Source organism: Thalassophryne amazonica, chromosome 4, assembly GCF_902500255.1.
Source record: "Thalassophryne amazonica chromosome 4, fThaAma1.1, whole genome shotgun sequence".
In the NCBI taxonomy this organism is placed as follows: domain Eukaryota; kingdom Metazoa; phylum Chordata; class Actinopteri; order Batrachoidiformes; family Batrachoididae; genus Thalassophryne; species Thalassophryne amazonica.
The window spans coordinates 57,686,999-57,711,316 of NC_047106.1; the positions used below are offsets into that span (position 1 = coordinate 57,686,999).

At 44.9% G+C, this 24,318-nt stretch overlaps 1 protein-coding gene across 1 annotated transcript in view; it reads left to right on the forward strand.

The window, feature by feature from the left end:
• The window catches only part of ankrd13b (ankyrin repeat domain 13B), a 219,567-nt gene that overhangs the window by 66,211 nt on the left and 129,038 nt on the right, over positions 1–24,318 (forward strand). The window lies entirely within an intron of this gene.

The following is a 24,318-nucleotide window of genomic DNA, read 5'->3' on the forward strand; positions in this document are numbered from 1 at the left end:
TTTGTTTGCAATTACAGAGGTCAAACGTTTCCTGTAGTTTTTCACCAAGTTTGCACACACTGCAGCAGGGATTTTGGTCTACTCCTCCATCCATGAATCTACAGCAGGCCACGGAGCAGGTGATTAGAGACCCTGCAAGGCTTATGACAAATGTGGGTGTGGATTTCATTTGCTTAGCGGGGAATTTAGTGCAGAAAATCCACTATGGTGATAGTGCAATTTATTTGCCAGGGAGGGAATTTCAACAAGTTGAGACTGTGGCCTGCTTTCGTAGTCGTGTCCATAAAAATCATAGCGGGATATGCTTTCCAAACTTAATACCCATTACTGTATTAGATGATGTTGAAATTGAGGATGGCCCAGTGGTTGTTCCAGCAATAGCAAAGATTTCGTGTCTGCTACCTACAACGCGCGTGGAATGTCTTAAACCTAAACCTATCTCTAGGCATCTTATATATGCTATTCTGGAACCACCCCTAAACCCAAACAGTTCAACTGTCAACCCCACTGAGGTCCTTAAACTGGGTCTCATTAACATAAGATCACTGTCCTCAAAATCATTGTTGATCAATGATCTAATTATTGATCATCACTTAGATATGATTGGGCTATGTGAAACCTGGCTTAAACCTACAGCTGTCCTCCCCTTAAATGAGGCCTGCCACCAGCACATACATTTAGTCACGTCCCTCGTGATGTGAAGCAAGGCGGGGGTGTTGCTCTTATTTATAAATCTAGGTTTAGCTTATTAGCTGTTGGGGGTTACAAATATCACTCGTTTGAGCATCTGATTCTCCGCTCTGCTCAGGATATTACACATTGCCAAGGTCAGAAGAATAAAAATCAGTCGTATTATTTTGTCACTGTATATAGGCCTCCTGGCCCATATTCTGAATTCTTAGATGAATTTGGTGCGTTCATCTCTAACTTGTCAACTAGTGTAGATAACATTCTGATCATTGGTGACTTTACCATACATATAAATAAGCCTTCTCTGCAAATCATTTATGAAAATTGTAGATGCATTAGGATTTTGGCAATGCATTTGGGATTCGACGCACATTAGTGAAAATACCCGGGATCTGGTTCTCGCACGTGGTATTGCTGTCACGAATATTGACATCATGCCTCTTACATCAGTGGCGTCTGATCACTCACTTATTAAGTTTACAGTTTCGCTGCCATGTTTAGTGGAACAACAACCTTATATATCATTACGGCGATGCATCAACTCCTCAACTAAGACTGAACTCGAAGCTAGACTGCCTGATGTCTTAGCTTCACATTTGACAAATACACAGTTAGTAGACAGACTTGTGGATAGTTTAAACTCAGTGCTCAAAACTACACTCGACATGATTGCACCACCTGTGTTAAAACGGCGCTCCCCCAAATCAAAGTCACCTTGGTTCAGTGATTATCTACGTGACCTCAAGCATAAAGCAAAAGGTCTAGAATGGAAATGGCGTTGTTCAAAATTAGAAGTATGTCACCTTGTGTGGCATGATGCTATCTTAGACTATAAGCATGCATTATTGGCTACAAAGCGGACTTACTACTCTGATTTAATCAACAAAAACAAGCATAACTCAAAGTGTTGTGTGGGCCGCTGAAGAGGAGGTACTGCTGGCCCACCACCACCAGAGGGCACCCTGCCTGGAGTGCGGGCTCCAGGCACCAGAGGGCGCTGCCACCTCACAGGAGCAGCCGGGGTGACAGCTGTCACCTACGACAGCTGTTACCAATCATCTGATCCGCAGCGGTATATCTGCAAGACGTCATCTCCACTTCTTTGCCGAGATATCGCTCTACCGAGGAGGTAACGTATCCAGCCAATCATATTGTCTTTTGACCATAAATACTTTTTTGCCTTCACGCAGATAGTGAGTAGAACAGCAGGAGACTGTATTGGACCCTTTTGGATAAGTACTCACATTCCTGCACTAACAGTGTTTTCCTGACGAGAGGTGGAGGTGGTTTTTCCACCATACGTGTTGCTGGGTGCAGGCGCACCCACATCTGACTGTTTCTGTTCCTCGCCAGCAGTACCAGATCCGACAAGCGGAGGCAGTGGCCACCTGGGAGTTCGGGACTTGGCGGCTCCAGTATTCCCGGGGTTCGGTGGCGGAGGAAATCGTGTGGTTCCGGTTCTGCTTTGGACAGACGTCTCCTATCTTCGAGCCTGCCCACATGACACCTTTGTGATTCGACTTTATTGTCTATTATTGTAATCGGTTGTGTTTGTTGTGCTTATTTCACAACAGTAAAAGTGCTATTTGACTTCCTCCATTGTCCGTTCATTTGCGCCCCCTGTTGTGGGTCCGTGTTCCTACACTTTCACAACAGGATATCTCGGCCAACGTCATGGATCCCGAGGGGCGTCAACCGGCTGTTGAACGGCCAATGGAAGAACAGGGCGCACAGGCGTCCGCAGGAGGAATGATCGGTGAGTTGCAGCGAATCCTCACCGCTTTCACGGCTCGGTTGGATCTAATGACCGAGCAGAACGTCCTCCTTAACTGCAGGGTGGAGGCTCTCGCCGCGCAGGTGGAAGCGCGCCCTCAGGGCGCTGCTGCGGCTCTCCCTCCTGTCGACCCTGTGCGTAACAGTGACGTTCCACAGGTCGTTCAACGACCCCTACCACCTTCCCCGGAAGCATACATAAGCCCTCCAGAGCCGTACGGGGGTTGTGTGGAGACGTGCGCGGACTTTCTTATGCAGTGTTCGCTCGTCTTCGCACAACGTCCCGTCATGTACGCGACTGATGCCAGCAAAATAGCTTATGTGATAAATCTGCTTCGCGGTGAGGCACGCGGTTGGGCTACAGCGCTCTGGGAGCAAAATTCACGGCTCCTTCAGACATATGATGGGTTTGTGAGGGAGTTCAGAACAGTGTTCGATCACCCAAATAGAGGAGAGACCGCTTCAGCCGTGCTGCTGTCAATGAGACAGGGGCGCCGGAGCGCAGCTGCTTATGCAGTCGACTTCCGCATCGCGGCTGCGAGGTCCGGCTGGAATAGTACTGCCCTCCGCGCCGCCTTCGTAAACGGACTGTCGTTGGTCCTAAAGGAGCACCTGGTGGCTAAGGACGAACCGCGGGATTTAGATGGGCTTATTGATCTCGTTATACGATTAGACAATCGGTTAGAAGAACGCCATCGGGAACGAGACGAAGGGCGTGGCCGGGCACGCGCCGTCCCTCTCCCTTCCAGCTCCGACCGAGCTCCGCCCTCCCCACGCTCCACGGCCCCTACGCTCCGTGTGGTTACAGCTCCCCCTGCTGATGAAGCTATGGACACGAGCAGGGCCACATTTAGACCCCTGGATAGACAGAGGAGGCTGGTCCGCGGAGCGTGCTTTGTTTGTGGCTCGATAGAGCATCAGGTGAGGGACTGCCCCGAGCGGTTAAACACCAACGCCCGCCCCTAGAAACTGGGCTAGGGGTGGGCCAAGACATTCACGTGGGACACACCCATATTGCCACACGACTCCCGGTTACAATCCTTTATGAGGATTTAACCCTTCAGGCCCCAGCACTGGTGGACACGGGCTCTGAAGGGAATTTGCTAGACAGCAAATGGGCCAGGGAGGCAGGGCTCCCTCTGGTGGCACTTACTTCACCTGTGCAAGTACGGGCACTAGATGACTCCCTACTCCCTTTAATCACACATAAGACACCTCCAGTAACTCTGGTGGTGTCAGGGAACCACCGGGAGGAGATCAAGTTTTTTGTGACTCCTGCCACCTCCTGCGTGATTCTCGGGTTCCCCTGGATGTTAAAACACAATCCCCGGATCGATTGGCCGTCCGGGGTAGTGGTTCAGTGGAGCGAGACCTGCCATCGGGTATGTTTAGGTTCCTCGGTTCCTCCCGGTTCCCAGGCTAAGGAGGAGGTCAGAGTCCCGCCCAATCTCGGGACAGTGCCGGTGGAGTACCATGACCTTGTGGACGTGTTCAGCAAGGATCTGGCGCTCACCCTTCCCCCGCACCGCCCGTACGATTGTGCCATTGATTTGGTTCCAGGCGTTGAGTTTCCGTCCAGCAGGCTGTACAACCTCTCAAGACCTGAGCGCGAATCAATGGAGACCTACATCCGGGACTCTTTAGCTGCCAGGTTGATCCGGAATTCCACCTCCCCGATGGGTGCAGGTTTCTTTTTTGTGGGGAAAAAGGATGGCGGACTACGTCCATGCATTGATTACAGGGGGCTGAACGAAATCACGGTTCGTAACCGATACCCATTGCCCTTGTTGGATTCAGTGTTCACGCCCCTGCATGGAGCCCAAATGTTCACTAAGCTAGATCTTAGAAATGCGTATCACCTGGTTCGGATCCGGAAGGGAGACGAGTGGAAGACGGCATTTAACACCCCCTTAGGTCACTTTGAGTACCTGGTCATGCCGTTCGGTCTTACAAACGCCCCCGCGACATTCCAAGCATTGGTTAATGATGTCTTGCGGGATTTCCTGCACCGATTCATCTTCGTATATCTGGACGATATACTCATCTTTTCTCCGGATCCTGAGACCCATGTCCGGCATGTACGTCAGGTCCTGCAGCGGTTGTTGGAGAACCGGCTGTTTGTGAAGGGCGAGAAGTGCGAGTTCCACCGCACTTCTTTGTCCTTCCTGGGGTTTATCATCTCCCCTAACTCCGTCGCTCCTGATCCGGCCAAGGTCGCGGCGGTGAGAGACTGGCCCCAACCCACCAGCCGTAGGAAGCTGCAACAGTTCCTCGGCTTTGCCAATTTCTACAGGAGGTTCATTAAGGGCTACAGTCAGGTAGTTAGCCCCCTGACAGCCCTGACCTTACCAAAAGTCCCCTTCACCTGGTCGGATCGTTGCGATGCCGCGTTCAAGGAGTTGAAACGGCGCTTCTCGTCTGCACCCGTTCTGGTACAGCCCGATCCTAGTCGCCAGTTAGTGGTTGAAGTGGACGCCTCGGACTCAGGGATAGGAGCTGTGCTTTCCCAGAGCGGGAAGACCGATAAGGTCCTTCACCCGTGTGCCTGTTTTTCCCTGCAGGTTGACCCCGGCCGAACGGAACTATGACGTCGGCAATCGAGAACTCCTTGCGGTGAAAGAGGCTCTTGAAGAGTGGAGACATCTGTTGGAGGGAACGTCCGTGCCATTCACGGTTTTCACTGACCACCGGAACCTGGAGTATATCAGGACCGCCAAGCGGCTGAACCCCAGGCAAGCCCGCTGGTCACTGTTCTTCGGCCGTTTTGACTTCCGGATCACCTACCGTCCCAGGACCAAAAACCAGAGATCGGATGCCTTGTCCCGGGTACATGAAGATGAAGTCAAAGCGGAGTTGTCGGATCCACCGGAACCCATCATCCCGGAGTCCACTATCGTGGCCACCCTCACCTGGGACGTAGAGAGAACCGTCCGGGAGGCCCTGGCACGAAGCCTGGACCCCGGAACTGGGCCGAAGAACAGACTCTACATCCCACCAGAGGCTAGGGCTGCAGTCCTGGACTTCTGTCATGGCTCCAAGCTCTCCTGTCATCCAGGGGTGCAAAGAACCGTGGCAGTTGTCCGGCAGCGCTTCTGGTGGGCGTCCCTAGAGGCCGACGTCCGGGATTATATCCAGGCCTGCACCACCTGCGCCAGGGGCAAGGCTGATCATCGCAGGGCTTCGGGACTGCTCCAGCCGCTGCCCGTGCCTCATCGCCCCTGGTCCCACATCGGCCTGGATTTTGTCACGGGCCTCCCACCGTCCCAGGGCAACACCACCATCCTCACGATAGTGGACCGATTCTCCAAGGCGGCCCACTTCGTGGCCCTCCCGAAGCTCCCGACTGCCCAGGAGCCAGCGGACCTCCTGGTCCACCACGTCGTCCGGCTGCATGGGATTCCAACAGACATTGTCTCCAATCGCGGCCCCCAGTTCTCCTCGCAAGTCTGGAGGAGCTTCTGCCGGGAACTGGGGGCCACGGTGAGTCTCTCATCCGGGTATCATCCCCAGACCAACGGGCAAGCAGAACGGGCCAATCAGGAGGTGGAACAGGCCCTGCGTTGCGTGACCGCCGCGCACCCGGCGGCCTGGAGTACCCATTTGGCCTGGATCGAGTATGCCCATAACAGCCAGGTGTCGTCAGCCACCGGCCTCTCCCCTTTTGAGGTGTGTCTGGGGTACCAGCCTCCTTTGTTTCCGGTGGTTGAGGGAGAGGTCGGTGTGCCCTCGGTCTAGGCCCACCTGCGTAAGTGCCGTCGGGTGTGGCGTGCCGCCCGTTCTGCTTTGCTGAGGGCCCGGATGAGGACGAAAGCCCATGCAGACCGTCGGCGGACCCCGGCCCCTACGTATCGGCCAGGGCAGGAAGTGTGGTTGTCAACAAAGGTCATTCCCCTCCAAGTGGTCTCACCTAAACTGCAGGATCGGTACATCGGTCCATTTAAAATCCTCAAGGTCATCAGTCCAGCCGCGGTGAGGCTTCAGCTTCCTGCCTCACTGCGGATCCATCCCGTTTTCCATGTGTCCCGGATTAAGCCACATCACACCTCACCCCTCTGTACTCCGGGTCCTGCACCACCTCCTGCCCGGATCATCGATGGCGAGCCGGCTTGGACTGTGCGCCGGCTCTTGGATGTCCGTAGGATGGGCCGGGGCTTCCAGTATTTGGTGGACTGGGAGGGGTACGGACCCGAAGAATGCTCCTGGGTGAAGAGGAGCTTCATCCTGGACCCGGCCCTCCTGGCCGATTTCTACCGCTGCCACCCGGACAAGCCTGGTCGGGCGCCAGGAGGCGCCCGTTGAGGGGGGGGTCCTGTTGTGTGGGCCGCTGAAGAGGAGGTACTGCTGGCCCACCACCACCAGAGGGCACCCTGCCTGGAGTGCGGGCTCCAGGCACCAGAGGGCGCTGCCACCTCACAGGAGCAGCCGAGGTGACAGCTGTCACCTACGACAGCTGTTACCAATCATCTGATCTGCAGCGGTATATCTGCAAGACGTCATCTCCACTTCTTTGCCGAGATATCGCTCTACCGAGGAGGTAACGTATCCAGCCAATCATATTGTCTTTTGACCATAAATACTTTTTTGCCTTCACGCAGATAGTGAGTAGAACAGCAGGAGACTGTATTGGACCCTTTTGGATAAGTACTCACATTCCTGCACTAACAGTGTTTTCCTGACGAGAGGTGGAGGTGGTTTTTCCACCATACGTGTTGCTGGGTGCAGGCGCACCCACATCTGACTGTTTCTGTTCCTCGCCAGCAGTACCAGATCCGACAAGCGGAGGCAGTGGCCACCTGGGAGTTCGGGACTTGGCGGCTCCAGTATTCCCGGGGTTCGGTGGCGGAGGAAATCGTGTGGTTCCGGTTCTGCTTTGTACAGACGTCTCCTATCTTCGAGCCTGCCCACATGACACCTTTGTGATTCGACTTTATTGTCTATTATTGTAATCGGTTGTGTTTGTTGTGCTTATTTCACAACAGTAAAAGTGCTATTTGACTTCCTCCATTGTCCGTTCATTTGCACCCTCTGTTGTGGGTCCATGTTCCTACACTTTCACAACACAAAGTTCTTGTTTGACACAGTGGCAACACTTATGCATGGACAACCAGCTGTAGTTCGCTCTCCTTTTACAGCACAAAATTCCTGGATTACTTTGGGAAGAAAATAGAAGACATCAGGTTAAACATATCCCAGCATGCCTTAACCCAGCCACTACACCCTGCTATTGAGGTGGGCGCCACTACTGAGATTTTACCTAGATTTACAGAATTTGATAGTATCTCACTATGCAAGCTGACAAAACTCGTAATGTCAACAAAAAGCACAACCTGTTTATTAGATCCTATACCAACAAAACTGTTTAAGGACCTGTGGCCCACTCTTGGGCCGACTGTGCTGGAAATGATTAATCTTTCTTTAACTTTTGGATCTGTTAATAAATGTTTCAAATCTGCAGTGATTAAACCATTACTTAAGAAACCTAATCTTGACCCTAGTGTATTGACAAACTATCGGCCGATATCAAATCTGTCATTTTTCTCTAAAATTCTGGAAAAAGTGGTGTCACGGCAGCTCGTAGACTATCTTACTGAGAATAATCTCTTTGAGCCACTGCAGTCTGCTTTTAGAAAATATCATTCCACAGAGACGGCTCTCACTAAAGTGGTGAAGGATCTTCTGCTTACAGTGGATTTGGACACCACTACGGTTCTGTTACTGTGAGATCTCAGTGCTGCCTTTGATACAGTGGATCATCATATTCTACTTGATAGGCTAGAAAATCATTTTGGGATTACTGGGAGTGCCCTTTCATGGCTGACGTCATACTTGACCAGTGTTTCTCACTGTGTTTTGTACAGTAACACTACCTCTAACCTTAGTGACATGAAATTTGGGGTTCCACAGGGGTCTGTCTTAGGCCCCCTGCTTTTCTCCCTTTATATAGCACCCCTTGGGCACATATTGCGGCGTTTTGGGATTACCTTTCACTGCTATGCAGATGATACTCAGTTATACATGCCGATAACTGCTGGTAATCTCGTTCACATAAAATCCTTAGAAGATTGCCTTGCAGCTGTGAGAAGTTGGATGTCTAGAAACTTCCTACTTTTAAACTCTGATAAGACTGAAATGATGGTTCTTGGTCCAGTGAGACATTGGCATCAATTTGACCAGTTAACGCTCAGCCTCTGCTCGTGTGTCATACATCACACTGACAAAGTGAGGAACCTTGGGGTAATTTTTGATCCTTCATTGTCCTTTGGCCTCCACATTAGAAATATTACTTGGACTGCTTTCTTCCACCTACGAAATATAGCAAAGATTCGTCCCATCCTGTCTATGGCTGATGCTGAGACCCTGATCCATGCATTTATCTCTTCTAGATTGGACTACTGCAATGTTCTATTTTCTGGTTTACCACAGTCTAGCATTAGGGGTCTCCAATTTGTTCAAAATGCTGCAGCCAGATTTTTGACATGAAGCAGAAAGTTCAACCACATTACTCCCATTTTGGCATCCCTTCACTGGCTTCCTGTCCCAGTGAGATCAGATTTTAAGGTTCTGCTACTAACCTATAAAATTATTCATGGACTGGCACCTCCCTACCTAGCTGACCTAATTAAACCTTACTTACCGGCCCGGGCTTTATGTTCTCAGGGTGCAGGACTACTTTGTGTCCCTAAGGTGAATAAGAAGTCTGCGAGTCACAGAGCTTTCTCTTATCGTGCCCCTGTTCTGTGGAATGATCTCCCTGCGTCAGTAAAACAGATTCTGTGGAGATTTAACACGCACTTATTTTCCCTTTCATATGGCTAGCATACTGGTACAGTTTGGTTTTACGCTTTTCACTCTTTTAATTCATTTATTAGTAATTGGAGCGGCCTTCGGCCTCAACTTTACCTAAATTCTGGGTCTTTTAGTGAAGTTTAGGTCTAGTGGCCGGCGATCACCTTAGTATTTCTCTGATTTCTTGTTGTTTAATGCTGGCAAATTATACAGTATTTTTTTGTCTTTCTGATACCTGATTCTGTTTTTTCTCTCTGTTTAAGGTGCAGCTCCATCCAGAGATGGGAGTTGTATTCATGTTGGCGATCCTCCTGTCCTGTGTGCCAATAGCATTTCTTGTATATTCCTCCGTGAATTGTTCTGTAATTTATGTTTGTAGCATGGCCCACGCAGAGGGTCACCCCTTTGAGTCTGGTCTGCTTGAGGTTTCTTCCTCAGAGGGAGTTTTTCTTTACCACTGTTGCTCTGGGGGTTGGTAAGATTAGACCTTACCTGTGTGAAGTGCTTTGAGGCAACTCTGTTGTGATTTGGTGGTATATAAATGAAAATAAATTGAAATTGAAACAATACAGTATTTCATATGCAGTATGTGAACAGGAAACATTAGAAATACAAAAGTGTGCTAAAAAGACAAAAGTGTGCTGAACGTTAGACTAGCACCAGACTGAGCGTGCACACAGGCCATGGTGGTTGAGTGCATTATTTATTGTTTGGATGCTGGATGCTGTTTTAAAGCCTGAAGTTTGCTAATCCAGAGCAGACACTGCTTTATAGACTCTAGCTAGGCCCAGGATCAGGCTCCAGCAGCGAGCTAACATTAAGCTAATAGCGGTAGCCAGCCACTTTAGGCTGTGACCAGACTCCCGCGGTGGTCGGACATCACTGGGCCGTGATCAGGCTCCACCGCCGATCGAACATCACCGGTCTAGGCCGGAGCTTCAGTGTCACTGTGTTACAGTTGGGCTGTGGTCAAGCTCCAGAGCCGGGCAGCCACTATCAAGCCTGGACCAGATTACAATGGAGACCGGCTTCCACCAGGGCTATCAGCGCAGCTGTCGGCGTTGGACCAGACTGGTTTAGCCTCCAGGACCAGCAGCAGCTAAGTGTCGGGACAGGCCCTTCTGTATCAGGTGGTATGGTAGCTACTTGAAGGGCTGAGGTAAAACCTTTTTTCCTCATCTATTCATCAAGCCAAAAAAAGACATAAGTAGTGAAGACTTAGATGAAATCAAACAGTCCTTGAACTTCATGTCAGATGAACTCAGTGGAGTAGTAAAACAACAACCTGAACTGCTTGGTTTACTGAAGGAGATTTGAGACCTCAGAAAACTAATGCAAGATAAAAAAAGAGAAAGATAAAAATATCAGAATACTGGAAAATCGTGTGGAGGAACTCGAGCAATGCACTAGAATGGAGGACGTAATTGTAACAGGACTAAATATAAAGCACTGGTCATACGCAAGGGCTGTAGCCGTTGGTAATGGTGCCGGAGTTAACAAGGACTCGCAGGAAGAAATTCCTGGAGCATCAAGTCATTAATTTTTTTTTTTTTTCAGAGGACATCCACATTAACAATAGTGACATTGCAAACTGCCATTCTCTCCCAAGAAAAGACGATAAGTCTAAACCTGCCATTATTATTTGGTTTACGAAAAGGAAGTTCAAGAATGAGTTGCTGCGACAAACAAAAAAGTTACGAGGGACGGATGTGTATGTAAATGAACATCTGACAAAGAAAAATGCTGAGATAGCCAGACAAGCAAGAGCCCTGCGAAAGCAGAAAAAAATGCAAGCGACCTGGAACAAAAATTGTAAAGTGTGGATTAAATTAAATGGAACACCGGAGGAGGCAGAAGTTATGTTGATAAGAGAGCTTCGGACTTGGATAATTTTAATTGATTGTTGAAACTGTTAAACAACTTGTTGTTGCTTGCTTGGAGCGGTCTTTTCATGTTTTGTTATGGGACAAAATTTGAGGAATTCTATATCATGTTTAGGTTCATATCATGAAGGTAGACCTTGTTTAACTGCATTTCTTGGTCTGTGGATTATATCTCTTATAACTGATTCATTTCAATTTACTTCTGTACAGGAACTCAGTTTACAAAAAAAATATTTTTTTTCTTGAAAACAGAAATCATCTATGTAATTATTTCACTGAGGAACAATGTAACCATTCTTTCATAAATGTGGCATTCTCTATTATACATTTCAATAGCAGAAGTTTTTCTTTGAATTTCTCAAAAATTAAGGACTGTTTAAAAACTGCTAATAAATGTTTTTCAGTTATTACAGTGACCGAGACATGGTTAAAAGATGAGTATGTTGACTCTGTCCAGTTCGAGGGTTATGTTTTGTTTTTGTTTTTGCTAGAAATAGGGCAAATAAACGGGGTAGAGGTGTGGGACTCTGTTAGATCTTGCCATCACTGTGAAATTGTTCAAAATATGTCATTTTCTTTGGACAACATTATGGAATATGTCACTGTGGAAATTACATGTGAAAAATCAAAAAACATAATTATAAGTTGCATCGATAGAGTTCCCAGATCCAGCATAAATATTTTTGTGGAGAAATTGATGGAGTTGTGCAACTCAATTAAAAACAGTAACTTTTTGTTTGTCTGTGGAATTTATATGATAAACATTATCTATTATTTACTTGGTAATCAATCAATCAATCAATTTTTTTATATAGTGCCAAATCACAACAAACAGTTGCCCCAAGGCGCTTTATATTGTAAGGCAAGGCCATACAATAATTATGTAAAACCCCAACGGTCAAAACGACCCCCTGTAATAAGGGGGTCGTTTCGGTAATAAGCGAAATACCACTAAACCCTGGATCACAAAGGTACTGCTGAATGCATGTAAGAAGAAAAATTTTTTGTACAAGCAGTTCTTAAAACTCAGAACAATTTGAAGCTGCGATTAAATACAAGACATATAAAAACAAGCTAACCAATATTATCCGATCTCACAAAAGGCAGTGTTACAGTTATTTATTGGAAAAAATAAAAATTAAAGGTACTTGGAAGCTGTTAAATGAAATCATCAAAAATAAAAGTGTTGTCAAAGACTAACAAACATATTTCTACACCAATACTGAAACATTGTTTAATGGAAAAAAGCCATAGTAGATCATTTTGCTAATGTGGGGAAAAAACTTAGCAAATTCAATAGTACCTTCTAATATGTGTTCTTGGGATAACAGTACAATAAGCAATAACCCTTCAGATTCAATGTTTATCAGAGAAACTGGTGATATGAAATAATTGATATAGTTCATAAACTAAAAGGGAAAACTACAGATTGCGATAATTTTGACATGTTTTTGATTAAAAAAAAATTGATTTTATTGCTAAGCCTTTAACTTATATTTGTAATTTGTCATTAATGACTAGGAGATTTCCTTCCAAAATGAAAATGGCTAAAGTAATACTGCTCTTCAAATCCGGTGAAAAACATGTTTCTTTAAACTATAGGCCAATGTCATTATTATCTCAGTTTTCAAAAACTTTGGAAAAGGTATTTATTAAGAAGTTAAATGATTTTATATCCAAACATCACATACTAAATGAGCAGCAATATGAATTTAGAAAAAATCGGACTATTTCATTGGCAGTGATTGATTTTGTGGAACATATTACGAATGCAATTGAAAACAAGCAATATACTGTAGCGTGTTTTTTTTTGTTTTGTTTTGTTTTCTTCCGACTTAAAGAAAGCATTTGATATCATAGATCACACTTTATTACTGGATATATTATTGAAGTATGGTATCAGAGGATTAGCTCACGATTGGATACCAAGTTATCTGCATACGTTTCAGTGTATTCATGTTGGTGGGGTAAATTCTGAATTTTTGAGGTGCCCCAGGGCCTTTGTTGTTTCTTTTGTATATTAAAGACATATGTTTGGTTTCTAAATTTGTGAGTTGCATTTTATTTGCTGATGACACAACCGTGTTTTGTAGTGGGGATCATTTGGGAGAGGTTCTGGACATGATGGAGAGGGAACTACAGAACTTCAAGGAATGGTTTGATTCAAATAAATTATCACTTCAGGTGCGTATACACATAGGCAAGACGCGTTACAAATGTCATATTTGCGTCATTCTTGGCACATTCCAGACATTCTTAACGTGACTTAATGCATCTGAATAAGTTTAATAGCATGTGTTGGTGCGTGATATTCGTGATTTTCATGGAGCATGTTTTTGGCTGTCAAAAAATCTTCCATGAATGTCACGCAACACCCTCATTTCGCCTCATGTCATGGAGGACACAACTGAGCGTGTTGAGCCATCTTGGTGATGATCCTTAATACAGTGTGACAGCTTTCTTTTCTGACGTGCGCACAATTAAACCCTACTGCACTGCATTCACTTTCATTGCTGCAGTATGCTGAAGGAGGACAGTGATGCCAAGTCAGCTAAAAGTCTTGTTCCAGTGCTCCTCAGCGCGCACCTGCAGTTGTTCCACCTGCTGCATGTGCCTGATGTTTGGGAAAACAAGCGAGATGAGAGCCGCGTGAAGCCACACATCTGGCTCTCCATCTCCTTCTCCTCTCTGCTCTCTGTGGCACAGAGCCCAACTAAGCATGCAGTCACAAAGTTCTTCTGCTAGGGCTGTTGAGGAAAAACTGGAGCGATCTGAATTGTTCAGCAGCTGATGGTTGGATGAATATGGATTCATTTTGGTAAAACAAAGTGTATCATATTTGGAAATAAACCCAGGAATTTATCTAGGAATTTACTAGTACACGATATTGGAATTGAATTAAATTTCTTGGGGTTTTCATTGATAACAAATTGAGTTGGAAAACACATATAAATTATGTTAAATCTAAAATGTCAAAAGCCATTGCCATTTTGTTGTCCGTTGTTTGTCTGTTTAAACATTTAAAAATTTTGGGACCTGATTGTAGCATAATACAAATTATGTTTAAAGTAAAAAATCACCTTTTACCACAACATGTCCAGGACCTGGTCAAAATGAGGGACTCCAGTTATAATTTGCAAGGAACATTATTATTTCAAAAACCGAAGATTCTAACTACAGTAAAAAGTCATTGTGTTTCTGTTAAAGATGTTAATGTTTGGAATTTGTACCCGGACAACATAAAGTCACTCGGTAGCGTGGTTGGCTTCAAAAGGCGATTCAAAAATCATTTAATTACTTGTTATAGCATGATGAGTTAGGTTTATCGATTGTTTTGTTTTTTTGGTTTGTGTATGGTGCACTGCTGTTTGTGTTTTGAAATCTTAGTTCAGTGATTACTTTAAATTTTGTATATATATATATTTTTTATATATGTACATATGTGTACATTTTTACTTTTTCGTTAAAGGGGTGGGCGTTTATAAGCTTTTGCTTCTGCCCACAACCTTTTGGACACATGGGCGTATCTGCTGTATTCCTGGTTCATGGTTGATTGAAGAGAGGGAACCAAGGTAGCTGTAGTGGTGATACAGTGTCTCTCGAACCGCATGAGAGAGCACAGTGCATTTGTTGTCAACAACTCTTTCCTCCAGAGAGCTGCCATTTTGCTGACAGGCGAGAGGAACTTAGACTTCTTGTTACAAGAAAGAAGTTCCTAATTTGTGTTGATCTGTTTTCTATAGGATTTAATGTCAGCCTGTGCTGTCTTCCTGATTGAAGTGTCACTGTGGTTTTTGTGTTTAACACCCGTAATCCATGGTGTTTGTGGTTAACTAGTGCTGATATTTGACCTGAGCACTAGACAGAAGTAATGATGTGTTGTTAGAGTCATATTTCACAAGAAGATTCTGCTTTTTCTGGCCATCATGCAAGGAGTTTGTATCTATAATGTGAAGAAAAATAAAAATGTCTTATTTCTTTTTCAGCGAAGCATTACTGAGATTTGGTTTAAAACAGCAAGTGTGTTAGTTTGTGTGTCTCCTTGCAATCATCATTGTTTTGTTTTTCAGGACTATCTGAATATTTGAAGGAAAAACATTGTCCCCTATATAATTACTGTATTATCCAGTGTATAACTCACATCTGGGTGGTCCCGCAACTTATCTGGTGTCACACATTTGTTATCAATAATAATTAGAATGACGATTTATAGAGGACTTTCCTATGACTCAAACCACTAAACAAAATAAATTCCAATGGTAAAAGAATAAATGGCAATAATAAAATGTACACAACAATAATGCATAAAAATCCCAAATGAAAGAGCTGATAACACAGAAAAAATATGCAACATATTCCAGTGTGACTTATACTCCGATGCAACTTATATACTCTTTTGGGGATCTTTAAAAAGAGGATGTTTTGTGTCATACGAAGCTATGTCTGAACATTATGGCCTTCAGGGAAAAGACCAGTTTTGGAGATATTTACAGATAAGAAATTGTGTGTTCTCCAGCTATAAAATTGCTAGTAATGGCAGTCTTAGGTATTTGGGTCTGCCACAGAAGTGTTACACAGCCTCACAGTTGTATAAAATTACCAGTAGTTTTATGAGCACTGACTGTACTAATAAGAAAAGGCTCTGGGAGAAGGATTTTGAAGAAGAACTTGAACAAGAGAGATGGTTGACTGGTTGATAGGAGATTGAGTACAGGAGTGTGGTGGACAGGTTTGTGGTGTGGTGCAGACTCAACCACCGTATCTAAGAAGAAGGAGCTAGTGATGGACTTCAGAAGATGCAAGACCCATCCAAATCCAGTTACCATCAATGGAACTGAGGTGAACATTGTGGACTACTACAAGTAACTGGGTGTCCACACAGACAACAAACTGGACTGGACTGTAAACACAGATACTGTGTATAAGAAATGTCAGAGCCAACTGTATTCCTCAGGAGGCTCAGATCTTTCAATGTCTGCAGAAATGTTGCAGATGCTTTATCACTCAGTGGTCTCCAGCATCATCTTCTAGGCTGTAGTGTGCTGAGGAAGCAGGTTGAAGGCATCTGACATCAACAGACTCAACAAGCTCATCAGGATTGCTGGCTCTGTCCTGGGGGTGGCGCTGGAGTCTGTGGTGGAGGTGTCAGAGAGGAGGATGCTGAAGAAGCTGCTCAGCAACCTGGACAACACCTCCCACCCTCTGCATTCCACACAGACGTCCTGTCAGAGCACTTTCAGTCTTACACTGAGACCAGCAAGGTGCACCACAGAATGCCACAGGAGGTCTTTCCTACCTGTGGCAATCAGACTGTATAATTCCTCCCCCTTCTGCAGGATGAATATACAGTGAGGAAAATAAGTATTTGAACACCCTGCGATTTTGCAAGTTCTCCCACTTTCATCTTAGGTGCATGTCCACTGTGAGAGACATAATCTAAAAAAAATCCGGAAATCACAATGTATGATTTTTTTTTAATAATTTATTTGTATGTTACTGCTGCAAATAAGTATTTGAACAACTGTGAAAATCAATGTTAATATTTGGTACAGTAGCCTTTGTTTGCAATTACAGAGGTCAAATGTTTCCTGTAGTTTTTCAACAGGTTTGCACACACTACAGCAGGGATTTTGGTCCACTCTTCCATACAGATCTTCTCTAGATCTTTCAGGTTTGGAGTTTCAGCTCCCTCCAAAGATTTTCTATTGAGTTCAGGTCTGGATACTGGCCAGGCCACTCCAGGACCTTGAAATGCTTCTTACGGAGCCCTTCCTTAGGTGCCCTGGCTGTGTGTTTGGGGTCATTGTCATGCTGGAAGACCCAGCCATGACCCATCTTCAATGCTCTTACTGAGGGAAGGAAGTTGTTTGCCAAAATCTCACAATACATGACCCCATCCATCCTCCCTTCAATACAGTGCAGTCGTCCTGCCCCCTTTGCAGAAGAGCACCCACAGAGTATGATATTTCCACCCCCATGCTTCACGGTTGGGATGGTTTTCTTGGGGTTGTTCTCATCCTCTAAACATGGTAAGTGGAGCTGATTCCAAAAACCTCTATTCTGGTCTCATTTGACCAGAGGACCTTCTCCCATGCCTCCTCTGGATCATCCAGATGGTCACTGGTGAACTTCAAATGGGCCTGGACATGTGCTGGCTTGAGCAGGGGGACCTTGCTGCCCTGCAGGATTTTAAACCATGACAGCATCATGTTACTAATGTAATCTTTGCGACTGTGGTCCCAGCTCTCTTCAGGTCATTGACCAGGTCCTCCTGTGTAGTTCTGAGCTTTCTCAGAATCATCTTTACCCCACAAAGTGAGATCTTGCATGGAATCCCAGACTGAAGGAGATTGAGTCATCTTGTGTTTCTTCCACTTTCTAATAAATAATCATAACAGTTGTCTTCTACCAAGCTGATTGCCTGTTGTCCTGTAGTCCATACCGGCCTTGTGTAGGTCTACAGTTTTGTCCCTGGTGTCCTTAGACAGCTCTTTGGTCTTGGCTATGGTGGACAGGCTGGAGTGTGATTGATTGTGTGAACAGGTGTCTTTTATACAGGTACCAAGTTCAAACAGGTGCAATTAATACAGGTACAGAGAGCAGAATGAGGGTTACTTAAAGAAAAATTAACAGCTCTATGTGACCCAGAATTCTTGCTGGTTGGTAGGTTCAAGTACTTGCTGGTTCAAGTACTTATTTGCAGCAGTAACATACAAATAAATTATTAAAAAATCACACATTGTGATTTCCGGATTTTGGTTTTTAGATTATGTCTCTCACAGTGGACATGCATCTAAGATGAAAATTCCAGACCCCTCCATGATTTCTAAGTGGGAGAAGTTGCAAAACCGCAGGGTGTTCAAATACTTATTTTCCTCGCTGTATAATGAACAGTTATTCAGTTATGTGCAATATTATCAAACATCTTGTGCAATTTAACTTCGTCATTTTGCATAAATGTGTTGTACGTATTGTAACAAAAAAACAAAAGATTGATTTTCTATTTACTACTAACACTTTCTGTAACAGTGTATTTAACTAACCATTGTTTACTGTTTCTGTAGTCTGACAAAATAACTACTTTTGGGATAAATAAAGCTGAGCTTTATCTTTATTTTAACAGAATGTGGCAACTATGTAATGGTCAAGACGTGTTACGAATGTCATATTTATGCCATTCTTGACACATTCCTGACATTCTTAACGTGAATTAATGCATCTGAATAGGTTTCTTAATAGTGCGTGTTGGTGTGTGATATTCGTGATCTTCGTGGAGCATGTTTTTGGCTGTCAGAAAATCTTCCACGAATGTCATGCACCACCCTCATTTCGCCTCATGGAGGTCACAACTGAGCATGTTGATCTGTCTTGATTAGTGATGATCCTTAATAGAGCGTGAAAACGTTCTCTGATGTGCGCACAATTAAACCCTGCTGCACCGCATTCAGTTTCATTGCTGCAGTATGCTGAAGAAGGATAGTGACACCAAGTCGGCTAAAAGTTTTGTTTCCATGCTCCTCAGTGCGCTCCTGTGGGTGTTCCACCTGCTGCTGCTGTGCCTGATGTTTGGGAAAACGAGCGAGACAAGAGCCGCGTGAAGCCACACATCTGGCTTTCTCCGTCTCCTCCTCCTTTCTGCGCCACTCCATGGCACAGAGCCCAACTAAGCATGCAATCTCAAAGTTCTTCTGCTGTGGATTTTGAGGAGCAAACTGGAGCGATTTGAATTGTTCAGCATCTGATGGTTGGATGAGGGGGTGTGTGGAGACTATTCGCCTCATTCACAACGTGACAGAACTTAACGATGCAACAACGCAGAACATTATTCTTGGCCATGCGTAATGGTACCTGATAATTCTCCAGCAACACGTGCCATTAATTGTCACGCGTGATAACAGGTTGCATCAGTTCCTGAGGAGACCTGACGTCTCTGCCTCGAATCATCACATTTGTAATCAGTGGCCAAGAATGTATACTTAGTGGCATTCGTGACTTGCCGTCATTATGTGTAAACGCAGCTTAAAGGAAGCAAAAGGGAAATTCACTCAGGTCAAAAGACTTCATAGATATTATCATACACCAGTAAGGTTACATACACTGAAACTAAAAAAGTAAGTCCCTTCACTAGCTCCCTTGTTTGCACTTGGAGTCACCACAGCAAATCCAAGGTGGATCTGCATGTTGAATTGGCACAGGTTTTACGCCGGATGCCCTTCCTGACGCAACTCCACATTACGTGGAGAAATGTGGCAGGGGTGGGATTTGAACCCGGAACCTTCTGCACTGAAACTAAGCGCATTAATCACTTGTCCACCACCCCTACTACATCGACTGAAACTGATGTCTGATAATTACCTCCGCCAAGGAGGTTATGTTTTTGGTCGAGTTTGTTTGTTTGTTTGTTTGTCTGTCTGTCAGCAGGATAACTCAAAAGGTTTTGAACAGATTTTGATGACATTTTGTGGAGTGGTTGGAAATGACAAGAGGAACAAGTGATTAAATTTTAGTGGTGATCCGGATCACGATCCTGATCCAGGAATTTTTTAAAGGATTCTTCACCATTGCGGGATAGTGGGAATTTTGACATTCTAGTTTCTAACTCCACAAAAACAAGGCAGAAAGGCTTGAAAAAAATTAGGATGTAACATAGTCAAATGTTCTATCAAACAACAAATTTTGATGATGATCGGATCCGGATTCCGGATCTGGTGATCCAGAATATGCAAAAATTGTTGTGTGGGCCGCTGCTGGCCCATCACCAGAGGGCGCCCTGCCTGAAGTGCGGGCTTCGGGCACGAGAGGGCGCTGCCACCTCCCAGGAGCAGCCAGGAGTGACAGCTGTCACACATCAATCATCAATCACCACATCCCATAAAAGCCGGGCAGCAACTCCACCTCCCTGCCGAGAAATCGTCTACCCGTCAGGTAAACTGCTCAGCCTGCAAAAACATTACAGTAGTAACGTCTTTACTTCTGTATGTGTAATCCCTAACTTTGCAGACGAACCTTTTGTATGCTAAGGAGTAGTCGTTGTGTTTGGGGACTTGGCGTACTCCGCTCCTCGGTTGTGGACTGCTAGTGTGACATCAGGATCTGCATTTATTTCGGGAGTATTGTGATTAAGAGGTGGAGGTGTTTCCCACCCTTGTACTGACTGTTTGCTGGGTGTTCACGCACCCACCATCACCTGTCTGTTCTTCCTGCCAGCAGTACCAGATCTGACAGTCAGAGGCAGTGGCCACCTGGGGACTCAGCGCTTGGTGGCTCCGATGTGCTCCAGATCCGCTGGCAGTGGAAAGCGTGTGGGATCCGGCTCTTCTCTGGACAGGCGTCTTCTATCCTCGAGCCTGCCCACACGTCACCTTTTATTATTGACTGCTATTCTAAATTGTGTTTGTCTGTTTTTCTGTTGTGCACATTCACAACATTAAATTGTTGTATTTTGGCTTATTCCATTGTCCGTTCATTTACGCCCCCTGTTGTGGGTCCGTGTCCCTACACTTTCCCAACAAAAATATAGGGAAAATGGAAAATGTGTCAGTGTGAGGTGACAAATGAAGCTAGAGATGCACAACTAACACCAAATTGTAGCTGAATCTGTACTGATTCAGTAAGGTGTCATCAAATTTGATGTAGCTTCAAATGTTATGGGGCTAGATCCAGAAGAAAACTGCCATTACCGAAAAATCGTTTTTATACAATAACTTTTGAACTAATAAAGACATAAAAGTGATTCCAAGTTCTAGTGGTATGTTTTCATGGTCAAGGATGTCAAATATAAAGGAAAGAAAAGTGTATGTATCATAGTTTTGGTTGTAACACTGAATTGTTGAATAGATCACTGTGCCAAGGGGGGAATCTCTTTAGGGTCAGTGACAGTAGCTTCTGGGAAAGGTGCAAGTTGCAATAAACTGTGATGCCAAGTGCTAAGGATACATGCTATCCAGTCACAGCAGATGAAACTTTTTTTACTACTGAGCAAACATCATTGTTAGACTTTTTTAGGTTCAATGATTCCACGGCGTGTAGTTGTTATGGCGTCAGTGACCCTATGGCCTTGTGTAGCACATGCAACACTTAAAAAATAGTTCTGTTTCAGAATTTACTGTTATTTATTTAGAGAAGTGTTTCATAAATGTTAAAAAAAATTCATATATTTGCAGTTTAGTTGAATAATAAATTGAATTTTGTCTCATTTGTTTTTGTCTATAAGCACATGCAATATCAATGTCAGTGCTCAGATGACAGTAGACTTTTTTAGGTTCAGTGATTCCACGGTGTGTAGATGTTATGGCGTCAGTGACCCCATGGCCTTGGCGGAGGTTTGCACTCTCTGAGTGCTTCTAGTTTAAGATGGAAATGTCAGCTAGCACCCAGAACGTTTCTTCATTGTATTTGGGAATGCCCTTTGTTGGACTTTTCTGGACTTAAGTGTTGGACATTCTGAGCAAATGGTATGGCTGTAGGATTCCTTTGAGTCCACATCATTGTTAGGGGATAAGTCCCAGGTGATAAATTTGTCAGTCTACTTTTTCATTTGTTATGACTGGTATCATTACAGCTTTAAGGATCATCCTGAGACACTGGATAACAACCAAGGTTCCGGATGTGGAAGAATGGCTCGACACAATTGTGGAAACAACATCATACAAGTGTATGCTGAACAGACTGAAAGGGGAAATGGATGATGGGACTTTATTATGGAATAAGTTTTGGATTTATGCAACAAGGTTTTCTGTTTAGTTAATACTGAAAATGATGTCCTTTTTTTGTTTTCTGTTTATTATGTACTGTGCCTTTCAAAAAAAACTAATAAAACTTGTGGAAAAAGTGAAACGCTGTGAATACTTTCCGGATGCAGTATAAGTCGATGACTGGATGTCTTTGGTACTAGGTCTCCTCAGAGGATCCTTGAGTACCAATGTCTTTGTGTCAGATGAGACGTTACTTAGGTAGACTGAGATGAGGAGTATCTCTGCTGCTACATTTTGGCCATGTCTTTCATTTCTCTGGGCATGATCCAATGTGCATGCGTCTCAGTGTTGAGGGACCCAGTGGCTGGAGAAGGCCAATGGGTTGCCCACATTTCACTTGACTGCAACAAATAGATGGTTATATTCCAGACATGGGGATGGAATGGTTTTCTGCCTGGATGGTTTCTATCCAGGACGCAGGGTGGTTCTATGGTGTGGTGGATTCAGCTACACACAGTGCCACCACATGCTTCCAGTCCTGACAGACATGAATTTAACATGCAACATTATTAGTCTGATAGGCATTTTCCCAGAATTAGAATCATGCCGCGTTCACACCGCACGCGATGGCTGCGACAGGTTGCCATGTAATCCCTATGGAAGGACGCGTTGTGGTGCCACAAAAGTTCAAGCAACGTGACGCGAATGAAGCGATTTTGAGCAATAGGTGCGTTTGTGCCACGATATCACAGCGCGTCGCCCTCCTCCCCAAGTTGAAAAATCTGAACTTTTTCATCTTGTCGCGCCGCGATGACCAATCAGGGACTGGATATGTAGTGATGTGAAGATGTCTGGAGTTTATACTTGATGTGGATATGTCCTGTGTCTGGCAACCAGCCTGTGAGCAGGGCTTAACAGAGTTTGAAGGGAGAGCGAGCAGCACCACAGCAGCAGCTAGTTTTTTTTGTTTTTTTTTCATGTGCGTGCGCGAACGAATCGTCCGTGAAGATAATTTTATTAACTACACAATGTATGATAAAACAAATGGTGGCTGGTTTATAACACGATGACAGAGTTTGAGGGGAGATAGAGCAGCACCGCAGCAGCAGATAGTTTTTTTTTTCTCCACGTGCACGCGCCAACGAATCGTCCGTGAAGATCATTTTATTAACTACACAGATGGTGACTGGTTTATAACAGAATGATGGGAGTTTGAGGGAGAAAGAGTGAGGAACTGCAGTGGCAGCCAGTTTTTTTTCTTTGTTTACATGTGCACGCGCGAACGGACAGGAGGTCCTCAAACTGGGTCCTGGAGAGGCAGAAGTACCGCTGAAAGCGGGTGTCATCCAGACGCAGCTCCATGATGAAACTCCCTGAATTGGGAACGTCTTATGAGGATATTGTGAACCCAGCGACGGCGCCGCTGGCGACGTTTGTCGGCTTTCCACAACAAATACAGCACAACAGCTTGCTCCGTGTGATCAAGGTCCGCCATATTGACTCGACAGCAAGCGGAATGGAAGCTCCTCCTATTTGATGACGCAGGCGAATTTTCGCAGTGAAAGTTTCCGCCCAAGCAGAGCGACACACCGGGCGATGGTGGCATGTCCATCACCAGGTGAAGGAAGCGAATTTGTGGCGTCACGTCGCGTGCGGTGTGAACGTGGCGTAAGAGACTCGTAACCTTCGGTCTAACCCTGGGATTTATGGAGACTAACTTGTATCTGTTTATTGGCTGCACATCATGTGAATTACCTTTTGCTTACCGTGGTGAAATAAGCAGGTTTACTCACATAACACCATACATCCAAGCTTTGTTGCATTCTTGTTGATGGTTCAGTTCCAGTCGTTGCTATACATAACTTATGATAGAGTCTCACTTACCACGCTGTGGAATATGGCTGTCAGCCTTCTCATTCCTAAACCTGCTCATTCAAGTGTTATTATGGGGAACACAGACATTTCATATTGCCAAACAAAGCATCATTACACAGTCCAAAAATAACAGAGGAGAAAACAGAAAGACAAGCTACAGTTTCACAAGACTTGCCTTAGCAAACATTTTCCTGGCACCTGTTTGTCTTAGTGTCTGCAGCTCTGAGATGTGCACGTGTCAATGCACTCGTGCTTCCATGCATCACTTTTCCTCTATGATCACTCGGTATTTTAGGTGAGCTACTAATAAGTAAGTCTGCCTTTCTCCCCAGTGTGCATAAATCAACATGCCTGAGTTAAGTGCTGTCAACTGCCTCTAAATAGATCCATTAATTATACCAGTAGTTTTTTCCTGATTTATTCAAATAGCAGTTTGATTTGTTAAAGTGAGTTGTATCCTTTTGTTTTAACCCCTCAGTTTAATGGTATTTATGTGCATTTCATTTTCCTCACTTGGCAAATGATAATGAATGGATAGACCTTTCATTGTCTATCCATTCATTAGTTTCTACAGTTTACCTTGCTGATGTTACCTCTCTGTCTTAGAAAAAGTTGTT